This window comes from Ursus maritimus, unplaced genomic scaffold (assembly GCF_017311325.1).
Source record: "Ursus maritimus isolate PB19 unplaced genomic scaffold, ASM1731132v1 scaffold_8, whole genome shotgun sequence".
Lineage (NCBI taxonomy): Eukaryota > Metazoa > Chordata > Mammalia > Carnivora > Ursidae > Ursus > Ursus maritimus.
In genome coordinates, this window is record NW_024426996.1 from 13,585,553 (window position 1) to 13,596,540 (window position 10,988).

A 10,988-nucleotide genomic window follows, 5' to 3' on the forward strand; every position below is an offset into this window, starting at 1 on the left:
AGAGTCATATGCTCCGCCACCTGAGCCAGCCAGGTGCCCCAAAAAACTTTCTTGATAACAAGAAAGGAATCATTTCCTGTATAGTGTAAGTATAGGTTCTTCTTATCTGACAGCAACGAATGATATTTAAAAAAACTTTTTTTATTTAAAAATTCTGAAAGGATATACACTGAAACACTTCCAGGGGATGGTAAGGTTTGAGATGGTTTTTAATTTTTTTTCTATTGTCATCTCTATTTTCAAGGTCTTTCCAGACTTTTATTTATTTGTTTCCTTGTTTGTCTGGGTTAGGACTTATTTTTCTCTTTCATTTTGACAATTAACATTTAAAATATAAAATTTTCATAAGAGAAAAGCTTTTTCATTTCAGATAAAGAATGCTATGTGATTAGAAATTATGCTAAGAAGGTGCACCTGGATGGCTCAGTCAGTTAAGCGTCCAACTCTTGATTTCAGCTCAGGTCATGATCTCAGGGTCGTGAGATTGAGTCCCACCATGAGTCCCGCAGGACCCCTCATTGAGTGTGGAGTCTAAGATTGTCTCCCTCCCTCTCCCTCCACCCCTCCCCCTGCCTCTCTAAACAAACAAACAAACAAATAAATAAGGGGGTATTGAGAAAAGAGAAATTATATTAAGAAGATATTATTTAGGAGTTAAAATCTTCGTATTTTTTTTCTTGGCTTTTTATTATATAGATTTTTGAAATGTACGTAAAAATAGTATAATGAATCTCTTTGCCCATCGTGCAGCCTCCCCAGTTGTCAGCTCTTGGCCAACTTGTTTGATCTGTATTTCCACCCACTTTCACCTCTTCTAATATTTCTTAAGTATATGATTTTAAAAACCACATAGCACTGGGGCACCTGGGTGGCTGAGTCAGTCAAGCGTCTGCCTTTGGCTCAGGTCAGGATCGCAGGCTCCTTGCTCAGCAGGGAGTCTGCTTGCCCCCTCCCTTTGCCCCTCCCCCCACTCATGCTTTCTCTCTTTTCAAATACATAAATAAAATCTTTTAAAAAAAACACATAACATTAAATTTTCCTCCTTAACCATTTATAAGTGTACAGTTCAGTGGTGTTAAGAGTATTCACATTATCATGCAACAGATTTCTAGAACTTTTTCGTCTTGTAAAACTGAAACTCTATACTTTTTTTAAAAACTCTTTATCGTCAAATTACTTATTTCCTTTCTCCTGCTCCCAGCCTTTCTACCTCTTGTTTCTACGATTTTGACTACCTTTGATACTTCATATGTGTGGAATCATATGGTATTTGTCCTTTTATAAGTGGTCCATTTCACTTAGCATAACGTCCTCAAAGTTCATCCGTGTTGCAGCATGTGAGAAGAGTTCCTTCTTTTTTAAGGTTGCATAATATTCTATTGTGCGTATGTACCACATTTTCTTTGTGTATCTGTCTGTCAGTGGGCATCTGGATTGCTTCCACCTCTTTCTTCTATTATTTTTAAGCAAATCCTATATATCATATTTTTGGAAATATTCTTTATTTCATATTAATTCAATCCAAGTTATGTCATTTCATATTAAGCAAGTTAAGCCCTTAATATAATATTATATACATCTGGATAATCATTATGGTACATGATATATAATTGGGTAAAGGGCGTAATAAAAGAAGAGAAAGAGCTTATCAGTGAGTAAAATGTTCAATTTTTTAAAATGTAGGGACTTGTTGTATTGGTATTGAAGCTCACCAATTTGTCTTTCCAGAATTAGGGCAAAACAAATGTCTCATTCAAGTACTAAAACTGGATAATTTATGTAGAGATTGCCTTAATATGAGAACTTCAGATTTTCACCATTATCAGTGTTTGCTCTAAGACTACAAACAACTCAGATGGTAAACAAATTTTAGGGGAAAATTCTTTAATTAAGAAAACTATATGTTATTAGGTATATCTTACTAAAACTCAATTCTGACATTTACATTTTTTTATTCAAGTATAATTAAAATACAGTGTTATATTAGTTTAAGGTGTACAATGTAATGATTCAACAATTCTATACATTATTCCGTGGTCATCATGATAAGTGTGCTCTTAATCCCCTTCACCTCTTTCACCCACCCACTCCCCACCTCCCCTCTGGCAACCACCAGGTTGTTTTCTATGTAGTTTGAACACTTTATTTTATTTTTTAATATTTTACTTTTAAGTAATCTTTATACCCAACGTGAGACTAGAACTCACAACCCCGAGAACAAGAGTCACACACTCCACGGACTGAGCCAGCCAGGCGCCTGCATAGTTTGAACATTATAAAATCAGTGAGATAACTGGCAAAATTTGAATAAAATTATAACAATGTTAATTTCCCAGCTTTAATAATCATTCTATGGTTTATGTAAGATATTGACATTTGAAGAAACTGGTTGAAGGTTATACTCATACTATCTTTACCACAATTACATAAATCTGAAATTATTTCAAAATCAAAAAGCTTTTGAGTGCTAGTTTATATGTAATTGGCATCTTCTGAGTAAAACTTAGATTTGCCCTTTTAAAATTCCAAGCTTGATGGGTTAGAGACTGAGAAATGCACACTGTGAGAAGGCAAAGATGAAGGGATGGTGGTCTTGATCATACTATTTCGAGCAAGCAGCAGGGAGCTTGCTGAGAACTTCCTGCCCAGAGACCCAGCTACCTTTCTGATGTGTAAAGGAGGGCCAAGTGCCAACAACCAATAACCAAGCAGAGACACCCACCAAGTTCTTAGTCGTTGACTTTTTATATAAAATGGAATTTTTTCAGGGTGCCTAGGGGGCTCAGTGGATTAAGCATCTACCTTCAGCTCAGATCGTGATCCTGGTGTCCTGGGATGGACCCACGTGTCCAGCTCCCTGCTGAGCAGGGAGCCTGCTTCTGCCTCTTCTCTGCCTCTTCCCCCCCTTCCTCTCATGTTCTCTCTCTCTGTTGATTAAATAAATAAAATCTTTTTAAAAAAGAAATAAAATCTTTTTAAACAAAACCAAGCCAAAAAATGCAATTTGTATTTGCAAAAAGACAAACTAGGGCACCTGGGTGGCTCAGTCATTAAGCATCTGCCTTTGGCTCGGATCATGATCCCGGGGTCCTGGGATCGAGTCCCGAGTCAGACTTCCTGCTCCACAGGGTGTCAGCTTCTCTCTCTGCCCCTCCTCCCACTCGTTCTCTCTCTCTCTCTCTGTCTCTCTCTCTCAAATAATAAATAAAATCTTAAAAAAAAAAAAAGACAAACTGAATATGAAACTTAGAGCCACCCAGAATACAGGCGAAAGGGGACTTAGAGTCATCTTTCATTAGCGTGAAGGAAAATATACAAGTTAAATATACTACATCTGTTTTCCTAATAACTGGATATAATTACATTTTGATGAATTTCTTCTTCATGCTTTCTTCCTGTGTGTCTGCATGAGCTTATCACAAGGTCTCCCTGTGTTTGATAAATTTGAGCTAATGCCTGACCCTTTATTGTGCAATTAATACTGTCTTTGAGCCTGATATTTAAAAACTACGAGTAGCTATTAATTTCATAGTAGTTATTGTCCAGTAGGCGAGCACAAGTCTTATCTTAAAGATAAAGCTCTGGCAGTAGAGCCAGGTACGAAAGAAAACTGAGCTAAGTTGACATAACACAAGGCAAATAGATGGTCTAAGAAAAATTCAAAGAGACCATTTCACTTAAATGGTGCCAAAGATGCAGTTTCAGTCAACCAGATGGTTTTCTATCATATAGATACGACTTGAAGGTTAGTTCCTTTTCTAGCTTTCTAGTCACACCCATATGTTGAAGACAAGATCAGCTTCATGGAAATGAAATCTGTAGCTTCGCAGGGCCCTGTGCTCAGAGCAGCCCCGCCATTGTTTCCATACTCTGCTGTCACCATCTTGAAATTCGTAATAATTTTGGAACAGGGGATCAAGCATTTTCATTTTGTGCAGGGCCCTGCAAATTGTGCACCTGCTCCTGGCTGAAGGCGCTTCCATCTGCCAATCAGCTCTCATCCAGGACACTATTTTGTGGCCATCATGGCCTTCAGTGCATAAAGCTCAGCCTCAACCCCTGTCCCATCAAGCTGAAAACTAAGATTCCAGCCTTAAGACTATTATCATTTACCTAAAAGGTTTGGTGAATGTTAATTTCCATCCCTTTCCCTCTCTCTTTCCCACTTTCCTTTTCGCCTCTCCCTCTTCCCTGCTTTATTCTCCTTTTCTCCTTCCATTTCTTCCCCTCCTGATTCACCCACCACCTTACCAGCTCTTCCTCCATTCTGCCTCTTCTCTCCCATTTCTGATGTTCACATTCCCACTCCTCTCTCACTCTTCCCTTTCTATCAAGTCCTCTCCCACCCCCATTCCCCATTCAGGGTGAGACCTTTAAGAGCTGGTACCCTGGGAGCCAGTGTGGCAGGAAATAGCCAGGCTTAGCATTTCCACTAATGCCAGCTCTGCACTCCCAGAGTGACCATGCTCTCAGGTCCTTTCAACCTTGCAGAGGTGGAGTCACCTACTGTCCCTTGACTTTTCCAACACACATTTAAAATTTGTATCCCCTGCTTTCTAATTTTTCCAGACTGAATGCCAGGAAAATCCACCTTTCAGCTAAAGGATGTGTTGGAAAACAAGTTGCTCTTTGAAATGACCTGAAGATGAATCTGAGGGAGATGAGGTAGACCAGACACCTGGAGGGCTCCTGGACTCTTGGAAATTTGGGTAGGGCCAGTCTGACCGTAGTCAGTCTTGTCAGCATGGAAACTGTTAATGTGTTTTATTCGCACTTACATAACCTGTCACCAGATGAGGTCAAGATCAGTCTGTATGTGCTTCACAGAAGGAGTTGCCCTCTTTGTTCAAAACCTTGCTAAATATGAGAAAGGTAAGCATTATACATTTTGGGTGGTAGAGCTTAAACAAACACATCTGGGGGTGGTGCCAATACAAATGGCAGAAGTTGCTCCTGATTTGCTGGGACCCCTGCCAAGTGAAGGCCTGACGATTCTGGTCTGAAGGACTTTGTGCAGTTTCATAAAACAAAATTCATTATTTGAACTGAAACATGATCCAGGGTTGCACAGAGGAATATCTTATCTTAGTTCAGTCAAGGTAAATGATGCACTAATCTTAAGTAGGTTCTGGAAAAGAAGTCATAATTCTTACTCTTACTGATCGAGGCAAAGTGCAAAGATCCCCTTCAATATTGCTTGCTTTTTAAATTAAAGGATGGTGGTTTTCTGTTTTTTTTTTTTAAAGAGAATTTATTTATTCATTTGAGAGAGAAAGAGAACGAGTGGGGAGAGGGGCAGAGGGAGAAGGATAAGCAGACTCCCTGCTGACCGGGGAGCCCAACGTGGGGTTTGATCCCAGGACCCTGAGATCATGACTTGAGCTGAAGGCAGACGCTTCACCAACTGAGCCACCCAGGAGCCCCAGGACTGTGGTTTTCTAGAAGCAGAGACATTGTGGTAGTAGAGTGAGGGAAAAAAAATTATTTTTGTGGTTCAGTGACCAAAAATTATTTTGTCAAGTAAATAAAGGAGTATGAGTAGCCTGCAGTAACACAAGATATTGTCGCAAATAAATTCCACATTTCCAGTAGTTAATTAACATAATGAAAATGTGTTTCTTACTCGTATAAAGGACCCAGGCAGGTATGCGTGTTCAGAGGGCAGTTTTTGATTATTTCAAGGTGCAAGTTCCTTCCTTCTTGAAGTTCGTCTGTTTTCCAACGTCTCAGGGCTTTCTAAATTGGATGGTGTAAGAGAGACTGGAGAAGCCTCATCCACTTCTAAAAATCCCGTAGCCCATCCAAACACCTATCAACAGTTGAATGGATAAACAAAATGTGGCAGGTGCACGCAATGGAATATTATTTCACCTTTAAGAGGAAGGGAATTCTGACACATGCTACGACGTGGATGAACTTTGAAGACATCATGTTAAGTGAAGTAACCCAGAGAGAAAAGGACAAATATTATAATTCCAGTTATATGAGGTACCTAGACTAGTCAAATACGTGTAGACAGGGGTTCCTGGGTGGCTCAGTCAGTTGAACATCCAACTCTTGGTTTCACGTCAGGTCATGATCTCAGGGTCCTGGGATTGAGGCCCATGATGGGCTCTGCGCTCAATGTGGAGTCTGCTTCAGATTCTCTCTCCCTGTCTCTGTCTCTCTCTCAAATAAATAAAATCTTTAAAAAATAAATCAAAACAAAAAACCAAATATGTGTCGACAGAAAGTAGAACACTGGTGGCCAAGAACTGGTGGGAGGAAGGAATGGGGAGTTATTGTTTCAAATATACAGAGTTTCAACATCACTCATCATCAGGGAAATGCAAATCAAAACCACAATGAGATATCATCCTATACCTGTTCGAATGGCTAAAAAAACAAAAAACAAAAACAACCCCCCCACACACACACATGAAACAACAACTGTTGGCAAGGATGTGCGAGAAAAAGGAACACTCGTGCATTGTTATTGTGGAAAACAGTATGGAGTTTCCTCAAAAAGTTAAAAATAGAATTACCCTAAGAGTCAGTAATCACACTCCTGGGTATTTACCCAAAAAATACAAAAACACTAATTCAAAGGGATATGTGCACCCCTATATTTATTGCAGCATTATTTGCAATAGTCAAATTATGGAAGCAGCCCATGTGTCCCTCAAATGAATGGATAAAGAAGATGTGGTATAGAGGCCCTGGATGGCTCATTAGTTGGGCATTGGACTCTTGGTTTCGGCTTACATCATGATCTCAGGGTTGTGGGATTGAGCCCACCCATCGGGCTCCACACTCAGCACCAAGTCTGCTTAAGATTCTCTCTTTCTCCCTCTCCCACTGCCCCTCCCACCCTCCAACCCCCCCCCCACTCACGTGCATGCTGTCTCTTTCTCTCTTTCTCTCTAAAATAAAAATAAATAAACCTTTATTTAGAGCCTGGGTGGCTCTGTTGGTTAAATGTCGGACTCTCGATTTCAGCTCAGGTCATGATTTCAGGGTCATGAGATTGAGCCCCATTTTGGGCTTTGCACTGGGCATGAAGCTTGCTTAAGATTCTATCTTTCCCTCTCCCTCTGCTCCTCCCCCCCACTCATGCACTCTCTCTCTCTCTAAAAAAGAAAAAAGAAGATGTAATATATATATATATATATGTATATATATACGTATATATACATATATATATATATAATGGAATATTTCTCAGCCATAAAAAAGAATGTAATCCTGCCACTTGCAATGACATGGATGGAGCTAGAGAGTATAATGCTAAGCAAAATAAGTCAGAGAAAGACAAATACTATATGATCTCAGTCATATGTGGAATTTGAGAAACAAAACAAATGAACAAAGGAAAAAAAAAAGAGAGCGAGAGAGACAAACCAAGAAACAGACTACAGAGAACAAACTGATGGTTACCAGAGGGGAGGTGCATGGGGGGATGGCTGAAATAGGTGATGGGGATTAAAGAGTACATTTATGATGAGCACTGATAATGTATAGAATTATTGAATCACTGTGTTGTACACCTGAAATTAATATAACATTGTGTGTTCCAGCTATACTGGAATTAAAATTAAAAACTTAATTTTAAAAAAGATTAAAAATTAATAAATATAAATATATGTGTGTATATATACACATGTATATATATATAAATTGAATAGAGCTTTAGTTGGGGATGATGAAAAAGTTCTAGAGATGGACGGTGGTGGTCATTGTACAACAATGTGAATGTACGAACCAACATGGGACTATAACTGAACCATTTAAAAATGGTTAAAACAGTAAATTTTATATTATGTATATTTTACCACAATAATACTAAAAATAAAGCCTTTAGTCAAGTACTAGTTTTTGTTTTTTTGTTTTTTTTTTAAAGATTTTATTTTTTTATTCGACAGAGATAGAGACAGCCAGCGAGAGAGGGAACACAAGCAGGGGGAGTGGGAGAGGAAGAAGCAGGCTCATAGCAGAGGAGCCTGATGTGGGGCTCGATCCCATAACGCCGGGACCACGCCCTGAGCCGAAGGCAGATGCTTAACCGCTGTGCCACCCAGGCGCCCCTAGTCAAGTACTAGTTAAGAAAGCCTGGGAGCAAATAGCCCCTGGCTAGGTAGCAAGTGGGAACACCACACTGTAAGAGGAAGCACAAAGTTGGGGTGGACAGCTAGGCTTTTCTGCCATAACCAGGAAGGGAAAGGGGCAAAGCACTCAAGTATTCTTTTCAAAAAAGATCCCTGCCTGATGCTCACTCATCCCTATTCAAATAAGATGTTTTCTGAGTTATTATTTCCTCTCAACGTGAGTAGTTTATTCTCACCTTTTAAAATATTACCTATGTAGCTAATATTTATCGAGCCCTTACCATGCCCCAGCCAGTGCTCTAAATGCCCTGCACATATTAAATTATTTAACCATAGTAAAACCTTTATGAGGTAGATACTCTTGTTATCCTTATTTTAAAATACAAGACCTGAAGGGTGCATGAGTGGCTCAGTCAGTTAAGTGTTCAACTCTTGATTTCAGTTCAGGTCATGATCTCAAGGTCATGAGATCGAGCCCTCCGTTGGTCTCCATGCTTGACACAGAGTCTGCTGGAGATTCTGTCTCTCCTTCTCCCTCTGCTCCTTCCCCCACTTATGCTCTAAATAAATAAATAAATAAAATATTTTAAAAATAAAATAAAATACAGGACTGAGGCACAGAGAGATTATGCCTCTAGGTCAGGACATACAGCTGCTGAATAGCATAAACAGGACTGGACCCACTGTCCAATAGAGCCTGTATTCTTAACCACTGTACCATACTATCTGGGAAGCTGTGGTATATTGACTACTCTGTGTTATCTATAGCTAAGACAGTAGTTCAGCTGCTCTTAATGCTGGCTTACACAATAGAGAAGGTTTAAGTTCTCTTACTTTAAAAGTCTAAGCTGCTGGATGGCCCAGGAGAAGAAGCCAGCTCTGCTCTACAGTATCATTTAGGGACCGGGACGCTTTCTTTTGCTCTACCTTTTCTGAGGGTGTATGCCTTGTGCTCCAGCACGTCCTGGTGCCAGAGCAGAGGAAGGGGGAAAGAGCAAGAGAAAGGAAAGCAGCTTCCTTCTATGATCTGGAAGTCACATACACCACTTCCGTTCCTCTGGTTCAGCCATAACTTAGTCATATTGTCACACGTGGCTGTAAGGGGAGCTGAGAATTTAGTGCCCGGCGAAGCAGTCATGAACACATCGGAAACTCAGGGGGAACTGGATGATTAGCCCTCTCTGCCGTGCATGGTCCTCACACAATCCTATGCTTAATCATCACACCGTATGTAGTAACCAGGTACCAGAGATGGAGAGTTACTAACAAGACTTTGTATTGAAAGCAACTTGGAGAAGTTCTAGGTCCTAGAAAAAGAGGTGAAAAATAGTCCGTAGAAATCAGTAGCACAGATTGGTGGTGGAATGAACCCTGATTTTGGATTCCAAAAGACTCGGTTCTAATCTGTTTCTGCCATTTACTAGTGTGTGAGGATGGGCAACTTAGCTTCTCTCAACTTTGGTTTTCTCATCTATAAGATGAAATTGACCACAATACATACTTTCAGAATTATTTTGGCAATTGATAAGGTAATGCATATAATGTCTAACATGTCAAGTTTGACATTTCCAAAACCAGGCCCTTAATATTCATTCTCAAACCTGCTCTTCTTGTGGTCTTTTCTATCACAGTAGACGGCAACCTCATCCTTCTGATTCTCAGACTAAAATCCTTGGAGTTGTCATTGACTGTCCTTTCCCATCTTCATATTGAAACCATCAGTAAATCCTGTCCACTCTTCACTTAAACCACATCTGTTACTCAACCCCTCCATGCCATGTGTCCTCTGCTGCTGCCCTGGTCCAAGTCATTGTCTTGCATTGCCTGGATTATTGCAACAGCCTCTTGAGTGTTCTCGCAGCTTCCTCCTGGGCCCCCAGCAGCTAAATTCATCTTTTTAAATATAAGATTGATTCTGTTCAGGGTGGTTGACCCTGGTTAAAACGCCAGTTATTTTTCCAGCAAAATGTTTTTTTCCAGAAATAGCAAAGGAATTGCTATTCGAGACATGCAAGCTATGGCAAACCATAAGCAAGTCTGGAGAGGAAGGGACAGAAGCCTTACTTTATAGAGAAAAGGAGGAAGCTGGGAGGGGCTGCTTTGAATTAGACTCCTTTGGAGGAAAGCAAGAGATTAGGGTGGTGATGGTTTCTGCTTGGCTGGGTTGTGGTATTTTTTTATTGGTTGAGCTTGTTGCTGGGCAAGGAGGCAAGGTATGTCTCTTCCTGTTGGGTCTGCAATTGATGTCCAGTAGTAGGGTGTAAGGGCTTCCCCTTCTGGCCTCCTTATTCCACTTTAAATGAGGTTCCTTTATTCAGTTTCGCAGTTCCCCCTTTTGATGAAGATGTTTCTCCAAAGCATCACTGGTCCAGAGTTTGGTTTTCTGCATTTGATGGTTTTGTCCTTTGGTGCCAGGAAGGACCTTTGCCGGTTGTTATGTCCCACATCAGAGGGCAAGTGCATAGCAGTTGGAAAACATTTAAGGCCATATTTGGTGACAAGGAAAGTTAGGATATTAACCTGGTAGGGGAGATACCATGATCATGAAGGTCATTTTCCCACAGTGAGGCTCATCCTTTGCATTCCAGATGTGCTGACCCTTGAGATTTCCCCAAATGCGGGAAACTCAACTACATAATTTGTGGTAGGGGAGGACTTGTTCACACTCACCCCTGGGCAACACACACACACACACACACACACACACACAAAACCAAAAAAACAAGGGTGATTAGGAAAGAGAACTCTCAGGCATTTCTTATCCAAAGTCTATATCTTGTCAAGGTCATAAATGTTGGAGAGGGTATCAAAGCACGGAGCTGGTGTCACCCTACTGAATATATAATTTCTACAAAGATTTGACAAGCAACAGGCAGAAGACTTAAAAATAATTATGCAAAGCAG

At 40.3% G+C, this 10,988-nt stretch overlaps 1 non-coding gene across 1 annotated transcript; it reads left to right on the plus strand.

Moving 5' to 3' along the window:
• Window positions 1-10,596: 10,596 nt before the first annotated feature.
• LOC121101581 lies at window positions 10,597-10,759 on the plus strand. The gene has a single exon (XR_005833573.1). It is a non-coding gene; the product is annotated as a U1 spliceosomal RNA (small nuclear RNA).
• Window positions 10,760-10,988: the final 229 nt, after the last annotated feature.